At 36.0% G+C, this 18392-nt stretch overlaps 1 non-coding gene and 1 pseudogene across 1 annotated transcript; one reads left to right on the forward strand and one right to left on the reverse strand.

The window, feature by feature from the left end:
- Positions 1-10831: 10831 nt before the first annotated feature.
- On the reverse strand, positions 10832-10938 carry LOC113848616. The gene has a single exon (XR_003501880.1). It is a non-coding gene; the product is annotated as a small nucleolar RNA R71 (small nucleolar RNA).
- Positions 10939-13311: 2373 nt separating this feature from the next.
- On the forward strand, positions 13312-16008 carry LOC113874237 (annotated as a pseudogene).
- Positions 16009-18392: the final 2384 nt, after the last annotated feature.

Consider the following 18392-nt stretch of genomic DNA (forward strand, 5'->3'; position numbering starts at 1 on the left):
TCTTTTAAACACAACATGAGAAAGCTCGTTCATCATTAATAAAAGAGGAACATTTACCAATGAAAGTTGGATTTGCTTCTTTGATCTGAGTTAACAATAAAAATTGGGGATTTCTTAGGGATAAAGAGACCTAATACTGCAATCCTACGGTTGTAAGTCTTAATGCAACTTGAAATTGAACTTCACCTAAGGGATTAAGGGGGTTTAGTTGCTTGTTAGGGTCAATGATTTAAGGAATTAAACTTTGACTATTAATAAGAGAAACTGATTGGCAATTAACCAATTGCTTGAATGTTCAGAGGCATAATTGAATTGATATTGACATTCTTGTGAAATAAATTCCTAACCATTCTTCATTCATTTCTAATCACAACTTTCATACTCTATTTTTACTGCAAGTTTCTTATCTTTTGATTGTTCATGTTCTTGACTTTTGAATGTTACAAATCTTCCAATTTTGTATGGCTCAAATGGTTATAGGTCTGTGAAGTGATAATTGATTTCCTAATTCTCTGTGGAGACAATATTCTGATCTTAAAAATTACTCATTACTTGTTGCAATTCCTAGTGCACTTACTAGTGTTTAGAATTGTCGACAACAAGTTTTTGGCGCCGTTGCTGGGGAATTTGTATTTCAATATCATTAGTAGCAAAGAGGTAGCTAAATGGAGCATTTATTTTTGTTGTTTTGCTTCTAAGTTTTTCTGCATGATTTTCTTTTCTGCATTTAGTGTAGTTTTTTGCACTATTTTTTGCTGTTTTCTGCATTTCTCTACATAATTTCATTTTTCATTTATCTACATCATTTTCTATTGAATTCTGCATAATTCTGCAGTTGCTAGACTTGAATTTTATATGCTTTTGCTGATATCTTCTGCATAATCTTTGTTGTGCATTTCTGAATATCGAGTTGTAGTTTAATTTTGTTGCATTTTGATTTGTATATGCATGGTAAAAACAAAAATAAATTAATTCTGGTCTTTGATCCTAACATAGACATAACCTTAAGAAGATTAAGAAGAGAGGCTAGAGCAGAAAAATTCATAGGAAGTGACAGTGAATTTGAAGTTGTCTATTCTCCAGAAATTCAGAATACTCCTAGAGTAAAAAGAACATCTACACCTTTGAGACAACCAAATCCAGAAATAGGGATGGCAGAACAGAATAGGATTAGAACATTAGGGGACTATGCAATTCCTAACATGCAAGGTTTTAAATCTTCTATAATTAGGCCAACTATCCAAGCCAACCATTTTGAGATTAAACTTGCCCTATTACACTTAGTCCAACAGGATTAGTTTTCTAGTGGAAATTTTGATGACCCTAACCTACATATTTCAAACTTTTTGCAGTTATGTGATACCATAAGAATGAATGGGGTTAGTGAAGAAGCCATCAGACTGAGATTATTTCCCTTTTCCTTGAGAGACTTTCTACAATGGGATGAATACATCAATAAGAACTATGGTTGATGCTACTGCTGGAGGTTCCTTAAACACAAAATCTTTAGAAGAAGCTCAGAGAATCATTAAAATGATGGCATCTTCAATGTACCAAAATTCAAACTCAAGAAATCAAGAAAGAAACTCTGGTTATGAAGCTAAGGTTTTGGAAACCTTTCATGCATAGAACCAACTACAAAATCAAATGTTTTTAGAACAAATAGCTGCCTTGACTCAGCAAATTAGCAATCTTCAAGCAGGGAGTATGCCTATCAGTCAGCTAAATTGTGATTTTTGTGGAGGAAAACATGCCAATGGTGCATGTGAGGCATCTACAAGTGAACCACAGGAACAAGTGAATTATATGAACAATTTTCAGAGACGACAATCCTCATATCCCCCTGGATTTCAATTTTTGAATAATAAAAGTCAGCAGTATTCTAATTGGAATAATCAATATTTTGCTGCCAAGACTTCTAACTCCAATTTACATTTTTCTAATACAGGTCCAGCAACACAATAGTCTTATTTTCAGAGGAATCCATCCACTCAACCTCAAAGAACTCAAAAATTTTCCAAACCTATGAATGAAAGGTTGACTGAGATGGAGGAAACCATGCTGCAGTTTATGAAGGTGACCCAAACAAGCTTCAAAAACCAAGAAGCCTCTATGAAGAAACTGGAAACCCAGCTTGGACAGCTAGCTAAGCAGTTGTCCAACAGAGATGAGGGCAGATTTCCAAGCAATACAGTGATCAATCCTAAGGAGCAATGTCAAGCCATCACTACAAGGAGTGGAGTTGTAGTTGCAAGTCCAAAAGCTGCAGAAAAGAAAGTCAATGATGCGGCAGAAGAAAGGAAAATTGAACAAGATCTATAACAAGGAAACTTCAGATTATTAAAGAAAGAGAAATTAGAAGAAAAAGCGGAAGCTCCTACAAATTCTAAAAGGAAAACAAAGAAACAACTCTTTGAAGATGCTTGCAAGCCAGTAGATCTAGAAAAATACAAGAGCTGCCTTATCCTCAAAGGGTTCAAAATCCTAAACAGGAAGAACAATTTGAATGGTTTCTTAATGTTTTTAAGAAATTACAGATTAACATACCTTTTGCAGAAGCCTTGGAGCAGATGCCTTCATATGCAAAATTTATGAAAGAACTACTCTTCAGAAAAAGAAAGCTAGAGCACAACAAGACAATACCCTTGACAGAGGAATGTAGTACCATTCTCAAGAGAAAGCTTCTTCAAAAACTAAAAGATCCAGGATCATTTAGCATTCCATGTGAAATAGGACAGTGCACTATTGGAAGAGCATTATGTGACTTGGGAGCAAGCATTAACTTGATGCCTTTAGCTATCATGAAGAAACTAGGCACAGAAGAAGTGAAACCTACCAACATCACACTGCAACTAGCTGATAGATCATACACTTATCTATATGGAGTTGTTGAAAATTTATTGGTTAAAGTTGACAAGTTCATTTTTCCTGCAGATTTTGTAATTCTGGACATGGAGGTGGATGCAAACATACCTTTGATCCTAGGAAGGCCATTTCTTGCAACAGGGAGAGCTCTTATTGATATGCAAAAAGGAGAACTTATGCTTCGAGTTCAAGATGAGAATGTAGTGTTTAATGTGTTTGAAGCATTAAAATATTCAGCTGAAGATAATTCATGTATGAGAGTAGATATTTTGGATTCTATTATTACACACTATCCTATTAATGAATTTGATAAAAATTTTGTGTTGAGAGAAACCATAACTGCAGGAAATACAATGATTTCAAAGAGGAAGAAGAGGAAAAGCTGCTAAGAATTCTGAGAAAATATAAATCTGCAATTGGCTAGAGTATTTCAGACTTGAAAGGTATAAATCCTTCTTTTTGTAAGCACAAAATTTTATTTGAGGAAAAGTTTAAACCAGTTGTGCAGCTACAAAAAAGATTGAACCCATCCATGAAAGAAGTAGTTAAGAAAGAAGTCATGAAGTTGCTAGATGCAAGGATCATTTATCCAATTTCTGACAGCCAAGGGGTGAGTCCACTCCAAGTTGTCCCTAAGAAAGGAGGGATGACATTTGTACCTAATGAGAAGAATGAACTCATACCTACTAGAACTGTTATTGGCTGGCGCATGTGTATTGACTATAGGAAGTTAAATGATGCAACTAGAAAGGACCATTTTCCATTACCATTTGCTGATCAAATGTTGTAAAGACTTGCTGGACATTCCTTCTACTGTTTTCTTGATGGGTATTTAGGATACAACCAAATAGCAGTGGATCCTTTGGACCAAGAAAAGACTACTTTTACATGTCCATTTGGAGTTTTTGCATATAGAAGAATGCTTTTTGAATTATGCAATGCTCCTGCCACTTTTCAAAGGTGCATGCTTTCCATATTTTCTGATTTGGTAGAGAAAATTATAGAGGTGTTTATGGATGATTTTTCTGTTTTTGGTGTTTCATTTGATGATTGCTTAGCTAATCTATCCACTGTTTTGCAGAGATGTCAAGATACTAACCTTGTGTTGAATTGGGAGAAATGTCATTTCATGGTCCAAGAAGGCATTGTCCTTGGCCACAAGATTTTAGAAAAAGAAATGGTGGTGGACCAAGCAAAAATAGAAGTCATTAGTAAACTGTCTCCACCAATCAATGTTAAGGGAATTAGGAGTTTTATAGGACATGTTGGTTTTTATAGGAGGTTTATCAAAGATTTTTCTAAAATTGCAAAACCTCTTAGTGATTTACTTGTGAAAGATGCTGATTTCATATTTGATGATTGTTTGCATGCCTTTTCTGTTTTGAAAGAAAAACTGATTTCTGCATCTATTCTTACAAAACCTGATTGGAATTTGCCTTTTGAACTAATGTGTGATGCAAGTGATAGTGCAGTGGGTGCTATTTTAGGACAGAAAAAAGATAGAAAATTACATGTCATTTACTATTCTAGCAAAGTTTTAAATCCTGCACAAGTGAATTACGCAACCACAAAAAAAGAACTCCTTGATATTGTGTTTGCCTTTGACAAATTCAGATCATATTTGATGGGATCAAAAGTTATTGTATATACTGACCATTCTGCACTTAAATACTTGTTGTCAAAGCATGATGCCAAGCCAAGGTTGCTGAGATGGATTTTGCTGCTGCAGGAATTTGAGCTGGAAATTAGAGACAAAAAGGGAAAGGAAAATAAGGTAGCTGACCACCTGTCAAGACTTTCATTGGAAAGTCTAAACCCTAACTCCTTGAAAATTAATGAAGAATTTCTAGATGAAAGGCTTCTTACAGTAGAAGAGATGCCTTGGTTTGCTGACATTGCAAACTTTAAGGCTACTTAATTCATCCCAAAGAGGTTCACTTGGCTACAAAAGAAGAAGTTCTTACATGACAGCAAATTCTATGTGTGGGAAGACCCTTATTTGTTCAAGATTGGGGTAGATAGTCTAATTAGGAGGTGCATTCCACAAAATGAACAATCTGAGGTATTATGGGATTGCCACAACTCAGAATATGGGGGATGCTATACAGGTTCAAGGACTGCTGCAAAAGTACTGTAAACAGGCTTCTTTTGGCCTACACTCTTCAAGGATGCTAAGAAGTATGTTGAAAGCTGTGATAAATGTCAAAGAATAGACAACATCTCTAGGAGGCATGAGCTGCCATTGACAAATATTTTAGAAGTGGAGCTATTTGATGTATAGGGGATTGACTTCATGGGACCTTTCCCCCCATCATTTTCGCATGAATACATTTTAGTGACAGTGGATTATGTTTCCAAATGGGTGGAAGCCATTCTCACAAGATCAAATGATGCCAAGGTAGTGATATCTTTTATAAGAAAGAGCATTTTTGCAAGGTTTGGAGTACCTAGATTTCTGATAAGTGATGGAGGTGCTCATTTCTGCAACAAACACCTTGAAACAATATTAATGAAGTATGCTGTGAAGCACAAGGTTGCTACTCCATACCATCCACAAACAAGTGGATAAGTGGAAGTGTCAAATAGAGAAATCAAGCAGATTTTAGAGAAAGTAGTTAGTAGTTCAAGAAAAGACTGGTCAAAGAAACTGAATGACTCCCTATGGGCATACATGACTGCTTTTAAAACTCCAATTGGGATGTCACCGTACCAATTAGTCTTTGGAAAGACATGTCACTTACCTTTGGAGTTGGAGCACATAGCTTATTGGACTACTAAGTGGCTGAACTTTGATTTACCAAGTGCTGGAAAGAAGAGAATTCTGCAATTACATGAATTGGAGGAGTTTAAACAACAAGCTTATGAGAAGGCAAAGTTGTACAAAGAAAGAACCAAGAGAATTCATGACAAATTCATTCTGCAAAGAGAATTCAAACCTGGACAACAAGTGCTGTTGTTCAATTCTAGGCTGAAACTATTTCCAGAAAAACTAAGATCAAGATGCTCTGGACCTTTTTATGATCAAAGAAACATCTTCCTTTGGAGCAATTCTGATTAAGGATCAAAAGATAGGGAGAGAATTTAAGGTCAATGGCCAAAGATTGAAAGTCTATCATGGAGAGGAATTTGCGAGGAATATCTTATGTGTCAAATTAGTTCCTCTTGAGTGAGGAACATTTAACGTCAAGCTAGTGACGTTAAAGAAGCGCTTTGTGAGAGACAACTCACATTTCTAGCTCATTTTAAGCTTTTTGTATTGTTTTAGAAGTTTGCATTTCATTTTTACAAATTCTGTAGTTTCTGCAAATTAGAATTCTGCATATTCATGTATTATAATTCTCTGCAAGTTCTGCTGCATCTGATTTTCTGAAGTGAATATCATAATTGATTAGAGATTTGATGTTGTGAATGTGTATTTGAAGGTTTAGAATTCTGCAAATATTCTGCTGCATCTAGTTTTCTGAATTGAATATCATAATTGATTAGAGATTTAAGGTTGTGAGAAGTAAATTGAAGGATTAGAGTGTGAGAAGTGAGTTAATTAAGGTTTTAGAGACATTTGATTAATGATAGGAGTCACTATTTTGCAGGAAAGAAGCTACACAGAGATGCATTTTGAGGATCTCTACTGGAACAATCACTTTTACTGACAAAAGTGATCACACAGAGGCATCAAGGTAAACACGCTCCTCTGGAACACTCACTCTCACAGATGAGAGTTATCACGCAGAGGTAGATGAGAAAACATACTCTCTGGAAAGCTCACTTTCCCTAGCAAAAGTGGTTACGCATAGGTAAGTATGAGTTCTCTTATGTGCGTTACTCCTTTTTGTGAAAAAAATTGCAACATTGCTTGCGCATTATCACTTTTCCCAGTAATAGTGATAATGCCTCCCTCACCCAGAAAACTTAACTCTCTGGAATGCTCACTCTAATAAGATAAAGTAACCACGCTGAGTGTCTTAAATGCTATAACGTTCACCTTTCTTGCTTAAAGTCGTCACGTGCCAACGCGTGACTATAAATATAAACTAAAGTGAACACGCACACACCTTTGCACTTACAAATTCCTCTTCTCTCTGAGCGTTCTCTGAGATTTCCCTCCTTGTATACATCGACCTAGCAGCAGCAAGCTTTTTCCTCATATTTCTGCATCCTTTTCGCCAGGTACGTAACTCTTTTCTCTCTGAAATAGTGGATTAGGGTTTTCTGTGTTAATGTTTTGGGGGAAATGAAAAAGGGGGTAATAAGAAATTGTTTTGAGGTTATTTGACTCAATAACAGCATGAACAATACACTGAATAAGTTTCCCTCCCTCTGCGTTAACCTGATATGTTTTGAGAGTGTACACTTTGAACTCATATATTAGGATTTAACATGCTTTGACTGTGAATGCTTAATATTGTGTAGTTGTGCTTTTGTATTTGTATGATTAATTTCGGCTAACAGTAGACTGCATGTTATATTGGTTAGAAGAATTGAATTTCTGTAAATTGTTTGATTGAACTTTCTTTAGTAGAGAGATCTATACTTTCACAATTATGTGTTACAAATTTAAACTGTCAAATTACTTTCTTTTTGCAGAAACTGAGAAATGGCCAAAACTTATTTGAGCACATCAATTGGCTCCTCCAGGAAGACTCAGGCTGGATCTTCCAGCAACACACTGATCGCGAGTGTCGCTCTCGGACAAATTAATAAAAATCGAATTGCATAAAAATTATGTAGTAAGAGGTGCAATCCCAGTCATCTTCCAACAATGATAATGCTATACGATTATAAAAGTTTTAGAGGGGGTTTGATTTATAGAATAACTAATTAGAATCAAAAGTTAAAAATAATTAAAAGCTCTAATCCAAGAATTTAGAAGAACTACGCCCACTCTATCACCGGATTCCAAGAAGATGCATCAAACAACAAATTAGTGATTAACATTAAATTTGAATGAAACCTCAATTCAAATTAAGCATTCACACGAGAACCCTCATGCATTCGATTAACACACAATTTGCTCAAAGTTCAGAAACCTCTAGAACCTAATCGATTTGTGTTAATTTAATTCACCAACGCCATTAATCTTAGATCTCAAACCTGAAAATCTAATTCACACTCCTTCAAGAATTAATTACATACATCAACCAAATAATATGTAATCAAACAACTGCACAATTATCAATCCAAACGAAGAACTTCAATTTGAAATCATAATTAGCAAAAGGAAAAAGAAGGAAGAGATGAAACCAAATTTGTTGTTGAATAAATTGTGAAACCGATCCTCAAGAGTGTCTCGTCCTTTTTAATCCTTGAATTAGATGGAAATCTAAGCCTACATGGATGGAGGGAAACAATTCCTAAAGGGGAGAGAGAGCGAGAGAGAGAGGAGAAGAGAAGAGAAGAGAGGAGCCAGAAAAATTAAAAATTAAAAATTAAAAATTCCGTTCGTCACTTTGTTCCATTTTTTGGCTATGAAAACGGCCTCTTTTTGGTTCGTGTACTGAAGGACAATTGTATCTGATGAATCCATATTTTGACTGATATTTTAGCATAATTCTAACACAAATGATAAGAAAAATATATAAAGAAAGCATAAAAACTTAGAAAAAGAGAAGGAATTGAATTTTGTTTACATATGTAGTTATTTTAGCAATTGTGAAATTTTTGCTTAGGAATTAAGTTTTTAATCTTGTTTTTGTAGGAATAAATTGAGCAAGGATCATGTTCTTGGAAGTTTGATGACAAGGAAGAGGAAAGAAGCAAGTCTAGACTCCAAAAACTCAAGAATAAGAAATTGCAGCTTGGGCGTAACCACTATTGTCATCAAAAGTGATCGTTCCAGAGAGTCTTCAACTTGGCGAACTGCGCGTAGTCACTTTTATCAGAAAAAGTGATAACGCGCAACTACCTTGGCTCTGTGTTGTCACTTTTATCATCCAGAGTGATAGTTCCAGAGAGCTCTCAATATCAGAAAAATGCGCGTGGCCACTATTTATGGGAAAAGTGTTAACGTGCAACCAAAAACTCTCTGCGTAATTACTTTTTCTCATAAAAGTGATAACGTGAAAATCTGGGAAATTTTATAAATACCAGAAGCGATCCGGAAAAAAGGGATTCTGTTCATTTTCAGTTTTTTTAGTTAGTTTCTGGTTAGAGGAAGTGAGAGAGAGGAGTGGGGATTCAGATCTTGGAGCTTCACGAAGAAAAATTGGAGTGGAGCAAGCTTCCATAGCGTTCCTGAGTTTCTTCTTCTCTTCTTCTCTTTCTTTTTCTTCTTCTGCTGCCATGGCTGTGTAATTCGTTCATAGTTAGGGATTGTAGATCTGAAATGAACATGTTGAATTGATTTGGATCTGGATTTCAAGCTTTGGAATAGATTGAGTGATTGATTCTAAACTTCACGTGTGAATTGAATGGAAATTTGATTAACTAAATTCAGAGGAACCTTTGTCAATGGAAATTGAATTTGTTCTTCAGATCTGAACCAATCACCGAGATTTTAGTTTTCTTAGGGATAAGGAACTTTGATCTTGCAATCTTTTGGTTTCTTACACTTAAAGCAACATTGAATTGAATTAGATCTAAGGAATTAGAATGGTTTAATTGAATGTTAGGTTCACTGAGTTAAGGAATTAACCTCTGAATAGTATAAAGTGAAACTGATTGTCATTCTTTCCAATTGCTTGTTAATTCAGAACTTTATTGATTAAACATTGGAGTTTTGGTGAAGCAATTCCCTAGCTATGGTTTCTCCCTCTGTTAGCACATAACTGTGTGTGCATTGTCTTGTTTGCTGCAAGTTCATTTTACTTTTAATTGTTCCAGTTTGTTGTTATTAGATGTTACCACTCTCCTTACAATTTCGAAAAAGCTTAAATGGTTATAATTCTATGAAGTGATACTTGAATCTAAATTCCCTGTGGATACGATATTTGGATCTTAATTTTACTCATCACTTGCTGCAATCCTAGTGCACTTGCTAGTATAGAAAGTAAACAACATGTTTTTGGCGCCGTTGCCGGGGAATTTTGCATTTCAATATCATTAGTAGTAGAAAAGTAACTAGATTGAGCATTTATTTTGTTGCTTTGCTTTCAAATTGCTTTCTGCATAATTTTACTGCACCTTGTGTAATATTCTGCACAATATTTCTGTCTGCTGCATAGAATTTTTACATCTTTGTTATCTGCATAATTTCAGTTTTCATTGTTTTTCATAGTTGTAATTGTCATTCTGCATATTTGTACATGATTTTACAATTCTGCAACTACTAGATTTAAGTTTCTATATGCTTTTACTGATAGAATTTGCATGAATTCTGTTGTACATTTCTGAATATCAATTGTGGTCTAATTTTGCTTTAAACTGATTTGTATATGCGTGGTAAAAACAAGAATAAATCAATTCTGGTCTTTGATCCTGACATAGACATAACTTTGAGAAGATTGAGAAAAGAGTCTAGAGCAGAAAAAGCCATAGGGAGTGATAGTGAGTTAGAAGCTGTCCATTCTCCAGAATCTCAAAGTAATCCTAGAGTGAAAAGAACATCTACACCCTTGAGACAACCAAATCCAGCAATAGAAATGGCAGAACAGAACAGAACAGATTTAGAACATTAGGGGACTATGCTATTCCTAACATGCAAGGTTTTAACTCTTCTATAATTAGGCCAACTATTCAAGCCAACCATTTTGAGATTAAACCTGCCCTACTACATTTAGTCCAACAGGATCAGTTTGCTGGAAGAAATTCTGATGATCCTAACCTGCATATTTCAAATTTTCTGCAGCTATGTGACACCATAAGAATGAATGGAGTTAGTGAAGAAGCTATCAGATTAAGACTATTTCCTTTTTCCTTGAGAGATAGAGCAAAATGTTGGTTACAAGCTCAACCACAAGGAAGCATCACAACCTGGACAGAACTTGTGAATAAGTTTTTAACTAAGTACTTCCCTCCATCTAAAGCTGCTAAGTTGAGAGGAGAAATTACATCCTTTGTGCAGCAAGAAGGAGAATCATTGTATGAAGCTTGGGAAAGATACAAAGAACTGCTTAGAAGGTGTCCACATCATTGTATTCCAGATTGGATGCAATTAAAGACTTTTTATAATGGGATGAATGCAGTAACAAGAACAATGGTTGATGCTGCTGCTGGAGGTTCATTAAATACAAAGTCCTTGGAAGAAGCTCAGAGGATTATTGACATGATGGCATCTTCAATGTATCAGAATTCAAACTCAAGGAATCAAGGAAGAAACTCTGGTCATGAAGCTAAAGTTCTGGAAACTTTTCTTGCACAAAATCAGCTACAAAATCAAATGTTTTCAGAACAATTAGCTGCCTTAACACAACAAATCAACAATCTGCAAACAGGGAGTATGCCTACCAGTCAGCTAAATTGTGACTTTTGTGGAGGAAACCATGCAAATGGTGCATGTGAGGCATCCACAAGTGAACCACAAGAGCAAGTGAATTATATGAATAATTTTCAGAGACAACAGCCATCATATCCCCTTGGATTTCAATTTTCAAATAATAGAACTCAGCAGTATTCTAATTGGAATAATCAATATTCTGCTGCAAAGAATTCTAATTCAAATTTGCCTTTTTCTAATGCAGGTCCAGCAACACAACAGCATTATTTTCAGAGAAATTCGTCCACTCAACCTCAAGGAAATCAAAAATTTTCCAGACCTATGAATGAGAGGTTGACTGAGATGGAAGAGACAATGCTGCAATTCATGAAGGTGACTCAAACAAGCTTCAAAAATCAGGAAGCTTCCATGAAGAAACTAGAGACACAGATTGGACAATTAGCTGAACAATTATCCAGCAGGGATGAAGGAAGATTTCCAAGCAATACAGTAATCAATCCTAAAGAGCAATGTCAAGCCATAACTACAAGGAGTGGAGCTGTAGTTGCAAGCCCTAAACCAGCAGAAAAGAAAGTAAATGATGTAGCAGAAAGAAACATTGAACAAGATCTGCAACAAGGAAATTTTAAGCTATTGAAGAAAGACCATTCAGAAGAAAAAGAAAAAGTTCCCATGAATTCTGAAAGGAAAACCAAAAAGCAACTCTTTGAGGAAGCTTGTAAGCCAATAGATCCAGAAAAATACAAGAGGCTGCCCTATCCTCAAAGAGTTCAGAATCCTAAACAAGAGGAACAATTTGAAAGGTTTATGAATGTCTTTAAGAAATTACAAATTAACATTCCTTTTGCAGAAGCTTTGGAGCAAATGCCTTCATATGCAAAGTTTATGAAAGAACTACTTTCCAGAAAAAGAAAGCTAGAGCATGATAAAACAGTACCTTTGACAGAGGAGTGCAGTGCCATTCTCAAGAGAAAGCTTCCTCAAAAGCTGAAAGATCCTGGATCATTTAGCATTCCTTGTGAAATAGGAAACTGCACTGTGGGAAGAGCATTGTGTGACTTGGGAGCAAGCATAAATCTGATGCCATTGGCTGTTCTGCGGAAACTTGGCATAGAGGAAGTGAAGCCCACCAACATTACACTGCAGCTAGCTGATAGATCATACACTTATCCATATGGAGTTGTTGAAGATTTATTAGTTAAAGTTGACAAGTTCATTTTTCCTGCAGATTTTGTAATTCTGGACATGGAGGTGGATTCTAACATTCCTTTGATCCTAGGGAGACCATTTCTTGCAACAGGGAGAGCTTTGATAGATGTGCAGAAAGGTGAACTTATGCTTAGAGTTCAAGATGAGAAGGTAGTGTTTAATGTGTTTGAAGCTTTAAAATATCCAATTGAAGATAGCACATGTATGAAGGTAGATATACTGGATGCTTTCATTACACAACGCCATATTAATGAAATTGATGAACTTGCAGTGTTAGAAGAAATAATATCTGCAGGGAGCAACAAATCTGAACTTCTGCATGAAGAATGCATTAAGGAAGTGCAGCAGCAACTAGAAGCTCTGCCAATTCGAAAATCTGCAGAAAATTCAGTGAAGGAGAAGCTAGAAAAGGATGATAAAGAAGAGGAAAAACAAAGACTAGAACTGAAACAACTCCCTTCACACCTGCGGTATGCATTTCTGGATGAGAAACATGAAAATCCAGTCATCATCAATAATGAACTTAAGGAAGAACAAGAGGAAAAATTGCTCAGAATTTTGAGAGAACACAAATCTGCAATTGGCTGGAGTATTGCAGATCTGAAAGGTATAAATCCCTCATTTTGTAAGCACAGAATTTTATTTGAAGAGAATTTTAAGCCTGTTGTGCAGCCACAAAGGAGGTTAAACCCAGCCATGAAAGAGGTAGTTAAAAAAGAGGTCATAAAGCTGTTAGATGCAGGAATAATATACCCAATTTCTGACAGCAATTGGGTAAGTCCAGTCCAAGTTGTTCCAAAGAAAGGTGGTATGACAGTTGTACCTAATGAAAAGAATGAACTTGTCCCTACTAGGACTGTGACTGGATGGAGAATGTGCATAGACTATAGGAAATTAAATGATGCAACCAGAAAAGATCATTTCCCACTACCATTTGAAAATCAAATGCTAGAAAGACTTGCTGGACATTCATTTTATTGTTTTCTTGATGGGTATTCAGGATATAATCAAATAGTTGTAGATCCTTTAGATCAAGAGAAAACTGCATTTACATGTCCATTTGGAGTCTTTGCATATAGGAGAATGCCATTTGGTTTGTGTAATGCCCCTGCCACTTTCCAAAGATGCATGCTTTCTATTTTTTCTGATTTGGTAGAAAACATCATAGAAGTGTTCATGGATGATTTCTCTGTTTTTGGTGATTCTTTTGATGATTGTTTAGCTAATCTATCCACTGTTTTGCAGAGATGTCATGACACTAATCTTGTGTTAAATTGGGAAAAGTGCCATTTCATGGTACAAGAAGGCATTGTCCTTGGTCACAAAATTTCAGAGAAAGGAATGGAGGTGGACCAAGCTAAAATAGAAGTCATTAGTAAATTGCCTCCACCTATCAATGTTAAGGGAGTTAGAAGTTTTTTAGGACATACTGGTTTTTATAGAAGATTCATAAAAGACTTTTCCAAGATTGCTAAACCCTTGAGTAATTTACTTATAAAGGATGCAGATTTCATATTTGATGATAATTGTTTGCATGCATTTTCTGTTTTAAAAGAGAAACTGATTTCTGCACCTATTCTTGCAAAACCAGATTGGAAGCTACCTTTTGAACTCATGTGTGATGCAAGTGATAGTGCAGTGGGTGCTGTTTTAGGACAGAGAAAAGATAGAAAATTACATGCTATCTATTATTCAAGCAAAGTGTTAAATCCTGCACAAGTGAATTACACAACAACAGAAAAAGAACTTTTAGCTGTTGTATATGCTTTTGATAAGTTCAGATCATATTTAATGGGTTCGAAAGTGATTGTATATACTGATTATGCTGCTCTTAAATATCTCTTGACAAAACAGGATGCAAAGCCCAGATTATTAAGATGGATTCTACTCCTCCAAGAATTTGAGCTAGAGATCAAAGACAAGAAAGGAAAAGAAAACAGTGTTGCTGACCACCTATCCAGATTACCCTTGGAGAGTTCAACCACTGAATCATTGGAAATAAATGAAGAATTTCCAGATGAAAAGCTGTTCGCAGTGGATAACATACCTTGGTTTGCTGACATTGCAAATTTTAAAGCCACTCAATTCATACCAAAGAGGTTTACTTGGCAGCAAAAGAAGAAGTTCCTACATGACAGCAAATTCTATGTGTGGGAAGACCCATACTTGTTCAAAATTGGAGTAGATGGGTTACTTAGAAGATGCATTCCACAAAGTGAGCAAGCTGAGATATTATGGCATTGTCATAATTCATAATATGGAGGCCACCATGCAAGTTCAAGAACTGCTGCAAAAGTGTTGCAAGCAGGTTTCTTTTGGCCTACACTCTTCAAAGATGCCAAAAGGTATGTAGAAAACTGTGACAAATGTCAAAGAACTGGAAATATCTCAAGAAGACATGAGCTGCCATTAATCAACATCTTAGAAGTGGAACTATTTGATGTATGGGGGATTGATTTCATGGGACCATTTCCCCCATCATTTTCACACGAATACATTCTAGTGGCAGTGGATTATGTGTCTAAATGGGTAGAAGCAATTCCCACCAGATCAAATGATGCAAAGGTAGTGATTTCTTTTATAAGAAAGAACATTTTTTCAAGATTTGGTGTGCCTAGAGTGCTAATAAGTGATGGAGGTACTCACTTCTGCAACAAGTATCTTGAAGCTGTATTAATGAAATATGGTGTGAAGCATAAGGTTGCTACTCCTTACCATCCACAAACAAGTGGACAAGTGGAGGTTTCAAATAGAGAAATCAAGCAAATTCTGGAGAAGGTAGTGAACAGCTCAAGGAAGGATTGCTCAAAGAGGCTGGATGATTCATTGTGGGCATACAGAACTGCTTTTAAAACTCCAATTGGTATGTCTCCATATCAGTTAGTATTTGGAAAGGCCTGTCACCTACCCCTAGAGTTGGAACATAGAGCATATTGGACTACAAAATGGCTTAATTTCGATCTGTCAAATGCTGGAAGGAAGAGAGTTCTGCAGCTGCATGAATTGGAGGAATTCAGACAGCAAGCATATGAGAATGCAAAGTTATACAAAGAAAGAACCAAGAGAATCCATGACAAGTTCATTCTGCAAAAAGATTTCAGAACTGGCCAACAAGTGCTGTTATTCAATTCAAGGTTAAAATTGTTCCCAGGGAAATTGAAATCTAGATGGTCTGGACCATTTTTAATAAAGGAAACCTCTCCCTTTGGAGCAATTCTTATAGAAGATCAGAAAACAGGGAGGGAATTCAAGGTCAATGGCCAAAGACTGAAGATCTATCATGGAGAAGAGTTTGCAAGAAACATATCATGCTTGAAATTGGTTCCTCTTGAGTGAGGAACAACTAATGTCAAGCTAGTGACATTAAAGAAGCACTTTGTGAGAGGCAACTCACATTTCTAACCCAGTTTAAGCTTTCTATAGTGTTTTTAGAATTTTGCATATTATTGTTCTGTAAATTTCTGATATGCTGCAAAAATTCTACACAAATATTACTGAATCTGAGTTTCTGAGGTGCATTTGTTTGTTTAATCTGAGAGTTGATGAGGTGAATGTGTAGTTAAGAGTTTAAGATTATGCATAATCTGATTTTACCAATTTCTGGAAGTTTCTGCATAATGTATGTGAATAGTCCACTGAATCTGATTTTCTGAGGCATAATTGAGATACTTGAACTGAGATTCAATGTGAAGAGTGTGTATTTGATGGATTCAAGAGTGAAAATTTAATTAATTGAGGTTTTAGAGGTAATTGATTAATGAGAGGAGTCACTTTATTGCAGAAAAGAAGCTACGCAGAGAAGGCAATTTGAGGTTTTCTGCTGGAACAATCACTTTTGCTGATAAACGCAATCACGCAGAAACAGATGGGAAAATGAACTCTCTGGAATGCTTCCTTTTTCTGTCAAGAGTGACTACGCACAGGTAAGTAAACTTCTAATATCTCTGAGTTAGTACTTTTATTGAAAAAAGTTATCACTTTGCTGCGCGTTATCACTTTGCTCAGCAATAGTGATAACGCGCGCCTCACCCTGAAAAATTCACTCTCTGGAACATTCACTCTTACGAATAATAGTGATCACGCTGGGAATTTTAATAACATAAAAGTCACTTTTATTCTCCAAAGTAGTCACGTGCTTGGGCGTGCCTATAAATATTGCTAAGGGTGAATACGCACATACGTTTTTAAATAAAAAAATCCCTTCCCTCTCTGAGAGCTCCCCACTTATCAACCTCTGCATTGCGATTCAGAAGCTTCTTCTTCCTTGTTCGAATATCATTTCTGCATCTCAACCAAGGTATACTTCCCTCACTTCTAAAATCTGTGATTGGGGTTTCTGTATTTGTATAACTATTTTGGGGAAGTTGCTAAAAAGGGATGACTAAGAATGCTCGAGGCAAACAAATCAATTTATGGATAGAAAATACTGAGATTAGGTTTTGCTGTAATGAGAGTTCTCTGAAAAAAATTAAATTCTGCATTGTACTTTTCACATTAACAAATTTCTGCAGAAATTGATTTGACTTAAAAGACTTTAATAACAATGTTCTGATTGAAAGATATTGAATTTGAAAGTCTGAAATTATCTATTGTACTGTGTTCTGCATGTACTTTTTTGGAAAATGTCGAGATGAGTGTTGGGAAACTATTTTGATAGTATTTGCTTCAAGAATGGACAATACTTTGGATTGATCTTTCCCTGTCAACTATGACATTTTTGCTGGGATAATTGAAATTACATTGCATATTATATGAACCACATTTCTGCAGAATCTGAACTGATAGCAACAGAACTTTCTAAAACTGTAGAATTGAAAATTAGAATACATAGCTGTGTTGAAATTGAGTTAGACATTAAATTGGGATTATCTGAAATGTATACTTGATTGCAAAATGAATACAACTTGGGAATTTTGGTCAAGGCATGTAATTATCTTTCTGCGTTACCCTGTTAATTGATAAGAGTGTGCACTCTGAAATTTTACTGTTAGATTTTGCATGTTTTGAATAAGTTGTGCAATTGGGTGTTGGTTCTATTAGCAGATTGCATGATGAGAAGTATTAGAAAATTTTAATTTCTGCAAACTGCTTGATTAAATTTTCTGCAGCATAGGATTATTCTTGATTCTAAAATTTTTAACTGACAATTACTCCTTCAATGCAGAAAATTCCAAAATGGTTAGGACTTCATTCAACACACCTGTGGGTCCTCCTAAGAAGAAGCAAGCTGCATCTTCTACCACCCCTAAGAAGAAGCGAGCTGCATATTCCATGACCCCAACAAGAAGATCTAGCAGAAATCTCCAAGCTGCAGCATCAAAAAGGGCCAGAACTGATGGTGTCTCAAGCTCTTCACCTATTCAGATATCTGAACCCTCACCTTCTCCACCACCTTCAACCAGATCACCTGCACCTGCACCCTCACCTACACCATCACCTCCACCAAGAACAGCTGTACCCTCAGGATCCTCACCACCAGCCCCACATGATCCGAGATTCAGAAGTTTGGCTCATGAAAACTTTTTCAGAGCCAATATTCTAAGAAGAAAAATTGTTCCCGACAGAGCATTCCAAATAGCTGGGAACAACTATCCTGAAATTAAAGAGGAAATCCAGAAAAGAGGCTGGGAATTCTTCTGTGCAACAGCTGGCCTGGGTTGGAGGGAAATAACTCAGGAATTCTATGCCAATGCCATGAAGTTTAAAGGGAAAGGAACCCCTAAGTTCAGCTTCATGGTCAAAGGCATGAGAATTGACTTCTCACCAGCAAATATCAACAGGGTGCTGGAAATTAATTCTGCACAACATGCTGCACAGCTGGACTTCAAAACATTTAAGGAAAGTCCAGATATTGATTTTGTGCAAATTCTGGAAAGGATTGGGAAACCAGGCACCACATGGGAGCTCAACCAATCTAAGAAGCCAAAGCATATTGTCACCAAGAATC

The sequence above is a fragment of the Abrus precatorius genome, unplaced genomic scaffold (assembly GCF_003935025.1).
Source record: "Abrus precatorius isolate BTA unplaced genomic scaffold, Abrus_2018 Scaffold8, whole genome shotgun sequence".
NCBI classification, from domain to species: Eukaryota; Viridiplantae; Streptophyta; class Magnoliopsida; order Fabales; family Fabaceae; genus Abrus; species Abrus precatorius.